The 8,557-nt window shown below is 40.0% G+C and overlaps 1 long non-coding RNA gene across 1 annotated transcript; it reads right to left on the bottom strand.

Annotated features, from left to right (window-relative positions):
- Window positions 1–5,527: 5,527 nt before the first annotated feature.
- Window positions 5,528–7,404, bottom strand: LOC141277828 (uncharacterized). The gene is made up of 3 exons (XR_012329684.1): window positions 7,247–7,404; window positions 6,414–6,531; window positions 5,528–5,577 (listed from the first exon to the last, which is right to left on the bottom strand). It is a non-coding gene; the product is annotated as an uncharacterized lncRNA (long non-coding RNA).
- Window positions 7,405–8,557: the final 1,153 nt, after the last annotated feature.

Raw genomic sequence — 8,557 nt, 5'->3', positions numbered from 1 at the left:
TCTTTAATCCTTTATTAATTGGCTTCTTGAGGACCGCAAACTTCCACTAACAGTGTCTTCAAGACCCTTTAGACTTTAACTCTTCTCAAGGTCCTTTCACCTTCTGCCTGCCACTTAGTCTGAAAGCCATTGCCTCATGTTTTAGGTTTTGTTACAATTCCACCCTACTCACAAGTACAAAAATATGGTCCAGTTATCTTTTGCTCTGTAACAAATTTCCCTAATAGGTAATGGCATAAAACAATTCTCTATTATACTGAAGGATTCTATGGGTAAGGAATTTGGGCAGGATGCAGTTGAGATGACTTCTCTCTGGTCCATGTTGTCTAGGGCATCAGCTGGATGGCCCAGAGGCTAGGGGTAACTTGATGGCTGGGAAATCAGCTTATTCACTGATCACTTATTCACTCTCATGTCTGATGATTGATTCTCTTACTGTTAGTTTGGACCTTAGCTATGGCTGTACAATGACTTCAGACACCAACTACCCAGAGTTGGGCCAACCTCACAGGTTAAGGGCACAGTCCTCCGTAAGACTACACTCACTTCAGATACCAGCGATAAGTTTGGGGATCTCCAGGTCATCCTCATTTCTGACCAGCTGGCTACAAATTCAGGGGTTCCCACTACCCCTTCAGGATGGGTACCTCACTAGTATGACTCACAGAACTCAGGAAAGTGCTGTACTTATGATTCAATTAAAGGATACAAATCAGAACCAGCCAAAGGGAGAGACGCTTAAGGTGAGGTTTAGGAGAGTTCCAAATGTGAAGCTTTCATTGTCCTCTCCCCACAGAGTTAGGACATGTCACTCTCCCAGCACATCAATGTGTGAAGGTATGCAGAGTATTGCCAACTGTAGAAGCTCACCCAAACTTCAGTGTCCAGAGTTTTTATTAGGATTCAATTACATAAGCATGATTAATTAATCTTTGGCCATGTGACTCAATCTCCAGATCCCCTCTTCTTCCCATAGGTTGGCATAATATTTCCCAATTCAAAACCCCAATGCTCTAATCACATGTTTGGTCTTTGTGGCACAAGCAGCTTCCATCCTGAGTCATCTCGTTTATTTAAACTGTCTAAGAGCCCACCATTAGAGTCATCTCATCAGCATATACTATCAGGGAACACGATAAATAACAAAGACTCTCCTATTACTGGGGAAATTCCAGAGTTTTAGAGGGTACTTCTCAGGAACTGGGGACAAAGGCCAAATACTTTATTATACAGGCTGTCAACTAGAACACCTACACATGGCCTCTCCAGGTTACCTGGGCTTCTTTACAACATGGTAGTGTGGTTCTAAGGATAAATGTCCTGAGAGAAAGAGAACCAATAGAAACTATATTGCCTTTTATGACCTAGCCTTGGAAGTAATGCAGTGTCACTTCAATCATATCCTATTTGTTGAGGCAGTTGTAAAGACTCGCCCAAGATCTTTATGGGAGAATAGCAAGGCTTGGAAAAGAAGAAATAGAATTTTTCAAAAAACAAATATCATAAGGGCCTCTTTTGAAAAATAAGTCTGACATAACCATCGAGTCTAAAGTCCTCCAGGAGGTTTTCAAAACCTTTGACAATTTGGTCTCATACTACTTTTCCTTCAATATATTTAATTGCCTCTCCACACTTTGCTTCCAATTCAGTTAACGGAGTCATTCCCATCTCAAGGATTCTGGGCATAGTTTCCCCCTACTTAAAAGTATCCTCCTAATGAAAATCTAACCCATCCTTCAAGGATTACCCCTATCATGACATCTATGAACCAAGAGACAGAAACCCCAATTTATTTTTTTTTTATTTTTTATTTTTTGCAGTACACGGGCCTCTCACTGTTGTGGCCTCCCCCGTTGCGGAGCACAGGCTCCGGATGCGCAGGCTCAGCGGCCATGGCTCACGGGCCCAGCCGCTCCACGGCATGTGGGATCCTCCCGGACCGGGGCACGAACCCGTGTCCCCTGCATCGGCAGGCGGACTCCCAACCACCGCACCACCAGGGAAGCCCAGAAACCCCAATTTAAATGGACTTAACAGAACAGAATTTACTGCCTCAAGAAACTGAACATTCCAGAAAAGGAGCTAGCTTTGGGCATGCCCCTGGAAGCGCCAAACTCTCATCATCATTCCTTCTAGCAATCACAGAGAAATAGGGTGTCTTTCCTCTAACGTCTCCCAAATAATTCCTGGGATTTACTCTAACTGGTCCACTTGGGTCATGTGCCCAAACTGCAACAGATTCTGAGATCAGAGGAAGGAATTATACTGAGAGAGAGGAAGAGATGTTTTCCCCTAAAGAAATGTGGATTAATGTGTTACCAGTCTGGAGAAATAGATGTCCATTTCCAGATTCAGGGTTTTTTTTCCTTGCTAGAGTGGTGGAGTGTTGAAGCTGGAAGGGACTGTAAAAATTATTTCGTTCGCCACCTTTATTTTACATATGTGGAAACTTGAAATTCAAAAAGATGGAATGACTCTCCTGAGTTGCACACAGTGGCAAAGCATCAGAGCCAAGACTAAACCCTGTGTTCTGACACCCCAGGCCAGAGGATTTTTGTATAGCCTGATGTCTGAATAGACACCAAGATTATATGTTAACCTTCAGTTTTGCATTATAAAAAATAGCAAAACTTACAGTCACATGGCGTTCGGATTTTATCCACTCACTTGCTCTAAGAATTTGGACAAGTGACTTAACTCCTCTAAGCCTCCATTTCTCATCTGTAAAATATAGTAATGAAAGCTATCTTGAGGAGCTATTGTCAGGAGTAAATTAGATACTATAGAAATAAAGATTCTAGAAAACAGAAAGTACTCAATAAATGGTAGCTATTATTTGTATCTCTTGCCATGTTTAATAGGGTTTGTCACATACTATGTTTTTATCCTATACTTGGTGTTTGATTAACTTAATTCTTTTCATAGGTGGGGGTTTATTAGAGTACATTTATTGAGAAGACAGCGAAAGTTCTTGCCCTTAACAGGCTTCAAAGAAATATTAAATAACCAAGAAGGATCTAACTAATCCAAATTAGATAGAATTACAATCTTTGCCTTTTAAACACCCTTTTGTAACATTGCCTTTGGGAATCTAAATGTAGAACAGCAGAAATTTTATATGTTCTCAATTCCATGTGTTACTGTATTTTAGTTTTTGCTTTTGAATTCAGGCAGGACTGACACGTGATGAGTTTAGTGATGACAGTCTAAAGAGTCTGACTGCCCTGAAGCCAGTGTTTATGGGTACATAACCCAGATATGGTACACATGACTCACCAGGCCGTATAAGTCACTGGTATTTTATATCAAGCCAAAATTTTTCTTTTGGCATCGCATGTTTCAAGTACTCACATTGTTCCCTTTAACCTTTCCATACTTTTGTTGTGATTGACAACACAAAAGAGTTTTGTATGTCTTTCCTACTTGGATAAAGGTCAGTACTTTTACTGATCCCCAAGTAAAAGTACTTTACACATGGTACTTTAAAAGTACAGCTTCATATATTTTATTAATTCTTTCTTTCAAGGACTTAGAATAGCCATAAAATATAATTTAAACAACAAATTATATCTAACAGATATTTTTAATAGAATTGATATGCCATGTTTAAGAGTCTGGTATATAGGAGATTTGCAATATATTACAGCAGCTATTATTTGTATCCCTCTCCATGTTTAATGGAGTTTGACACATGGTAGGTTTTTAATCAGTACTTGGTTTTGAATGACGAATTATTCTTTCCAGTGGTAGGTGCTTACGATTTACACCACCTAGTACTAGGCTGAATTCGGCACTACGGGCAGAAATTGTTATTTGGCACATCAATGTGAAGGCTACAGATTCTACAAATGTAATATATAATATCCATAATACTTTTTATTATGAAATAATTCTTGGATATCTATAATGTACTAGTTATAAGATTAAACATAAAATTAGTCATGGTCCTTTCCCAAAGGTCTATTCTAGGTCCACTTGGAAGGCAACTAATATATGACCATCAAATTAAATGAAGAAAACCCAGTATCCAATAAGAAGACTGAACATGTGAAGTGTATGTATTTCTTTCACAGCTCCATGAGCAAGAGGGAACCTGGGTATGGTTGTGGAAGTACAATTCATCTCTGGTGTTATTGAGGTCTTTACTAAATGCCTTCTTAAATTTCTTTTACCCTATCTCACCAATGTGTGTCAAGGCAACTTGCGTCTGGAGTATTAAAACTTTACTCTGAAAACGATGTAAAAACTTTCATATTAAGATGTAAATGTCTGCCTTAAGTAAGGGACACCTAAACTATCATCCTCACTGGATAGCACAAGGCATAAATTAACTAGCAGAATTTTAGTCTTCAGCCTTCAGGTGTGTGTTGGGAGAATGGTGAGTGGAGAGGGAGAGAGTAATGAGGTTCTTAGAGAATACTTCTGAGGACACTAAGTATTCACCTGAAATTGAACACTTAAGTGGGTGTCTATTTTACCTACTCTTAACTTGGCTTTTCCTGCAAGGTACTCTTTGCTACAATTCACTAAACTTACCAAGAAAGGTTACTTGATGAGTCATCCGTAAAAATATCTAAGTATAGTTCCCAGAGAAAGAAAACATGAGCCCCAGTAACAAGAACTCTCTAAAAGACCACATTCCTACCACCAAAACGTAATCACTGTGCCATTTAAAGCTGAAAGCTAATTTCACTTCCTCTCTAAGGATTTATGAAACTGACATGAAAGGATTTTTCTACTTCCACTTTTGCTTTTCTAAAATCTCTTCTCCATACTGCAACAAGAGCAAAACAAATTAGATCACATCACCCCCCTACGTAAAAACCACCAGTGGTTTTCCATCACACTAAAGATAAAATCAAAATCCTTACTGTGGCCTAAAGTCACCCTGCCTAAATAGCTCTCTCTCCCTCCATGACCATGCCCCAGACATCCCAGAGTTCTGTCTGGTCCTTGACATGCCAAGCTCACTGCCATCCCAGAGCCTTTGCTTTTGTCTGGGACACTCTTCCCCTAGATTTTCACATGGTGGCTTCCTCCTGTCATTCAGTCCTGCTCAACTGCCACCTCTTCTAACAGGCTCTCTCTGGTCAACCGGTCTAAAGTGACCTCTCCTTGGCCCCCTCTCCCATACTGCTTGCCCACATCATACTCTGCTTTACATCCTTTATAGTACGTATCCCTCTGCAATGACCTTGCTTATTTTCTATTGACCCCGAGTAAGTTCCATGAAAATTGCCTCTCTTTCTCACTACGGTATCCCCAGGATCTAGAGGAATGCCTGGCATATTCAAGATGCTTTGATCGAATAAAATGTATGGTGACTCAAGTATATAATATAAAAATTATAAATACTATAACACATATAATATAGGGCTAGGAGTCCTTTCGAAGCACTGTAAGAAGAACAATCTAGAGTTTAGGTTCGGAACCAAACAGTTGCCTTTGGTGCAGGAGGCGTGAAGGAGAAACTCACACGAAAATGGTCAACATTGGTCGGGGCGGCAGAACACTCCAGCAGAAGTCCCTTGTCATAGGTCATGCAGAAGTTCCCACAGGCCTCACCAAGCCAAAGAACTAGAAGTTAAAACAATTCTTGAAAATAATGAGTTTAGTCCTATAACTGGCAACTAAGTCTAGGCCTGTAGGAGAGAGAAAATATTGCATGCATGGTATGTTGCCACTGTTAAAAATATCACATGATGTGCTTAAAAGTAATGGTTACATCTTTTTGTGTGTCTACACACCATGGTATAGGGCAATGTGGCACGTTAAGTGTAGGATTTCATCTGTTTCTGCAAGTTGATTATTCCCATGTTCCAGATGAGGGAGCCAAGTCTGAGAGAGGTTAAACAACTTGTACACAGACTAGACAGCAGAGATAGGCTTTGGGATATCCTCTTTGGTTCCAACATGCTTAAACATTAAACAACTATTGTCTTGGATGTCTTCATATGGAATAAATATGCTCTCCTTCTCCACAGTTCTCACCACTGCCTCTTGTGTTATACCCAGCCTGATCTCACACGTGGAGTACACCTGCTTGGCCCCAAGCTCTTTAGTTTTCAGTCTATGATGCTAACCTGATTCTTCCTACTACCTGCTGCTTCTCTACAAAGAGGCCTCTGCCTTGTTTGTACCAATTGCAGAGGCTCTCCAAGGACATGTGGGGTGGGGGTCGATAGGTGTTATGTTAGGTTTTGTCCTGCTGAGTGGGATTTATAACGAGTGTGCCCAAAAGAAAGGATGGTGTGTTAGGAGAAGGGAAGAGAGAAGTTTTCCGAGAGTGGAAAAAGCAGGAGAATGGAGGAAGTGATGGCTGGAAGCAAAACTCGAGGATAAGTGATGATTTTACATGGAGCTTGGAAATATTTTGCTGTGTAATATGCAATATAACTCTTCTCCCACCTCACCAAGACGTCTTCAGTTGGAACACCATTGTAGGAATTGTTCTGTTTTCCTGGATAAGAAAATGTAGTGGAAAGGGCCTCAAGGAGAAAGAAAGTCATCTCAAGAAGGCCTAGTCTGCTTCTGTAACAGAAAAAGCAGGGACTTTGGAATCAGAGGGTCCTAGGTCTGCAAATGAGCTCTTTTCTTAGCTGTAGTTTCCTCTCTTATAAAATGGAAAAATAGTATCTTCTTTGCAAAGTTATTCTGAGAATTAAATCACACTCATAAGGGGCCTGGTATGGAGTTTAGCACATTTTAGGTCAAGTTCATTCCCTTCCCCTTATACTGAACTAAAATTGTCTTCTCTGTAATTCCCATGCACTTGTTCTAATACTACTCTGCAGAACATGAAGGGGTTATGTCACCTTTCTCAGGCAACAGAGCTCTAATTTGTCAAGATCCTTCAAGAAAAGAAAATTCATATTAACACCTGTGTCCAATTGCTCTCAAGCTTAAGATGCTTTCTTTTTTCAATTACTGCATTTAGTACCCAATTTAAAACACTTTTATGCAAGAATCAAGGTAAACTTTAAAGGTGAATCTAAGTACTGAACAAATCACTCAAATGTTTAGAGAATAAGTTTACATCTGACCATGCAGCTCTTCTAAAGGCAAAGGATCCAATTCAGTGATTAGCTAAACTTACTGAGCACTCACTGGGTGTAGAGGGTGTACCAGCTCTTCTACTGTATTTGGGTGCTTTTAGCTACAATAACTGAATACAAAAATAAAAGTGGCTTAAACAATGAGGAAAATGTATTATGCTCCTTAAATATAAATTTCCAAAGTACGCAACTGCTCGGGTGGCTCAGTGGCTCAACAATGTGCAGCATCCAGACTTTTGCCATCATTCGCCTTCTTCTCTGTTACGTTGGTTTTTTGCAAGATGGTCCACAAGTGCCAGGCGCACCTACAGACATAACAACACATGTAATGGTACTTTCTCTCATGTGACTCTTTTTATTAGGGAGGAAAATCATTCTGAGATCCATCCCCCCAAAACTTTTCCTCAGGTTCCATTGGTCAGAATTGTATTACACACCCATGCCTCAAGTCACTGCTACCCAACTTTTTCACAGCATAACACAAATTAAAAAATAATGTTTTAATGACAGAAGGAGTGCCTGGGTGGGGCTGCTTTGGGCAGATGGGACCATCTCGGGTTTCAGCAGCTGAGCCTCACTCAAATATTCCAAGGGCTTAAGGGACCAATACCTTGTCACATCTGTAACCTATCTGAGATATAGCAGTGCGCACTGGCATATAGGCTGGGACGCTGCTCTAGGCTACAAGGGAGACTGAGAAACCATGTATCTGTATACAAACTCTAGTGAGTGAAGGGTCTGCCAGTGAGGAGAAAGAAGGATGTGCAGGTCAAGAGTGCCTCATCTATTGTAAATATCACAATACATCCTGAGAGGTAGTGTTTCGTGAAGAATGAAAGCAAGGCTAATAGTATAAGTGACATGCTTAAGTTCACAGAACCTATAAGTGGCCCAGTTGGCATAGTACAGCGGATCCAGTGGTGTGCTGGTAAATGTTTAACAACCAGCTCTCCAAATGTAGTTCTGACATGGCGTGTTGATTAATATTTTCATCTAAGATAAAAGTGACACAACAAAGATGTATATGGGAACTTACTTGCTTATTATGTGAGTGACTTCTTTGCTGAGATGAATGTTTTTGTGCCATTCACTATGTAACAGCTATAGACACAACATGCTTTTTATGTTTAATTTGCATTATTAATGGTTCCTCTGTCACTTTCTTAAGTCTAGACCATCAGCAAAGCAATAAGTCAAGCCTTGATCTGTGGCATTTGCTGATTTCCATCGTGTAAATACTCCCTCCACAGCCAGTTTCAAGCTCACAAAGTCAAGTCACTGAATGTGGTATTGGGAATAGATGTGCAGTAACACATCATAGAGTATTTCTACCATTTAGACACAATACACAAAAGCACCTCAAGAGCATAGATAATAGTAACATACATTCAGATAATTTAGAAGATACGTTTTTAATATATATTATCTTTTTTTTAAAAATACAAAGTATAGTTGATTTACAATGTCGTGTTAGTTTCAGGTGTACAGCAAAGTGATTCAGT

The sequence above is a fragment of the Tursiops truncatus genome, chromosome 2, assembly GCF_011762595.2.
Source record: "Tursiops truncatus isolate mTurTru1 chromosome 2, mTurTru1.mat.Y, whole genome shotgun sequence".
Taxonomy (NCBI): domain Eukaryota; kingdom Metazoa; phylum Chordata; class Mammalia; order Artiodactyla; family Delphinidae; genus Tursiops; species Tursiops truncatus.
The sequence above is the reverse complement of the archived record's forward strand: the minus strand, read 5'-3'. Positions and strand labels throughout refer to the sequence as shown.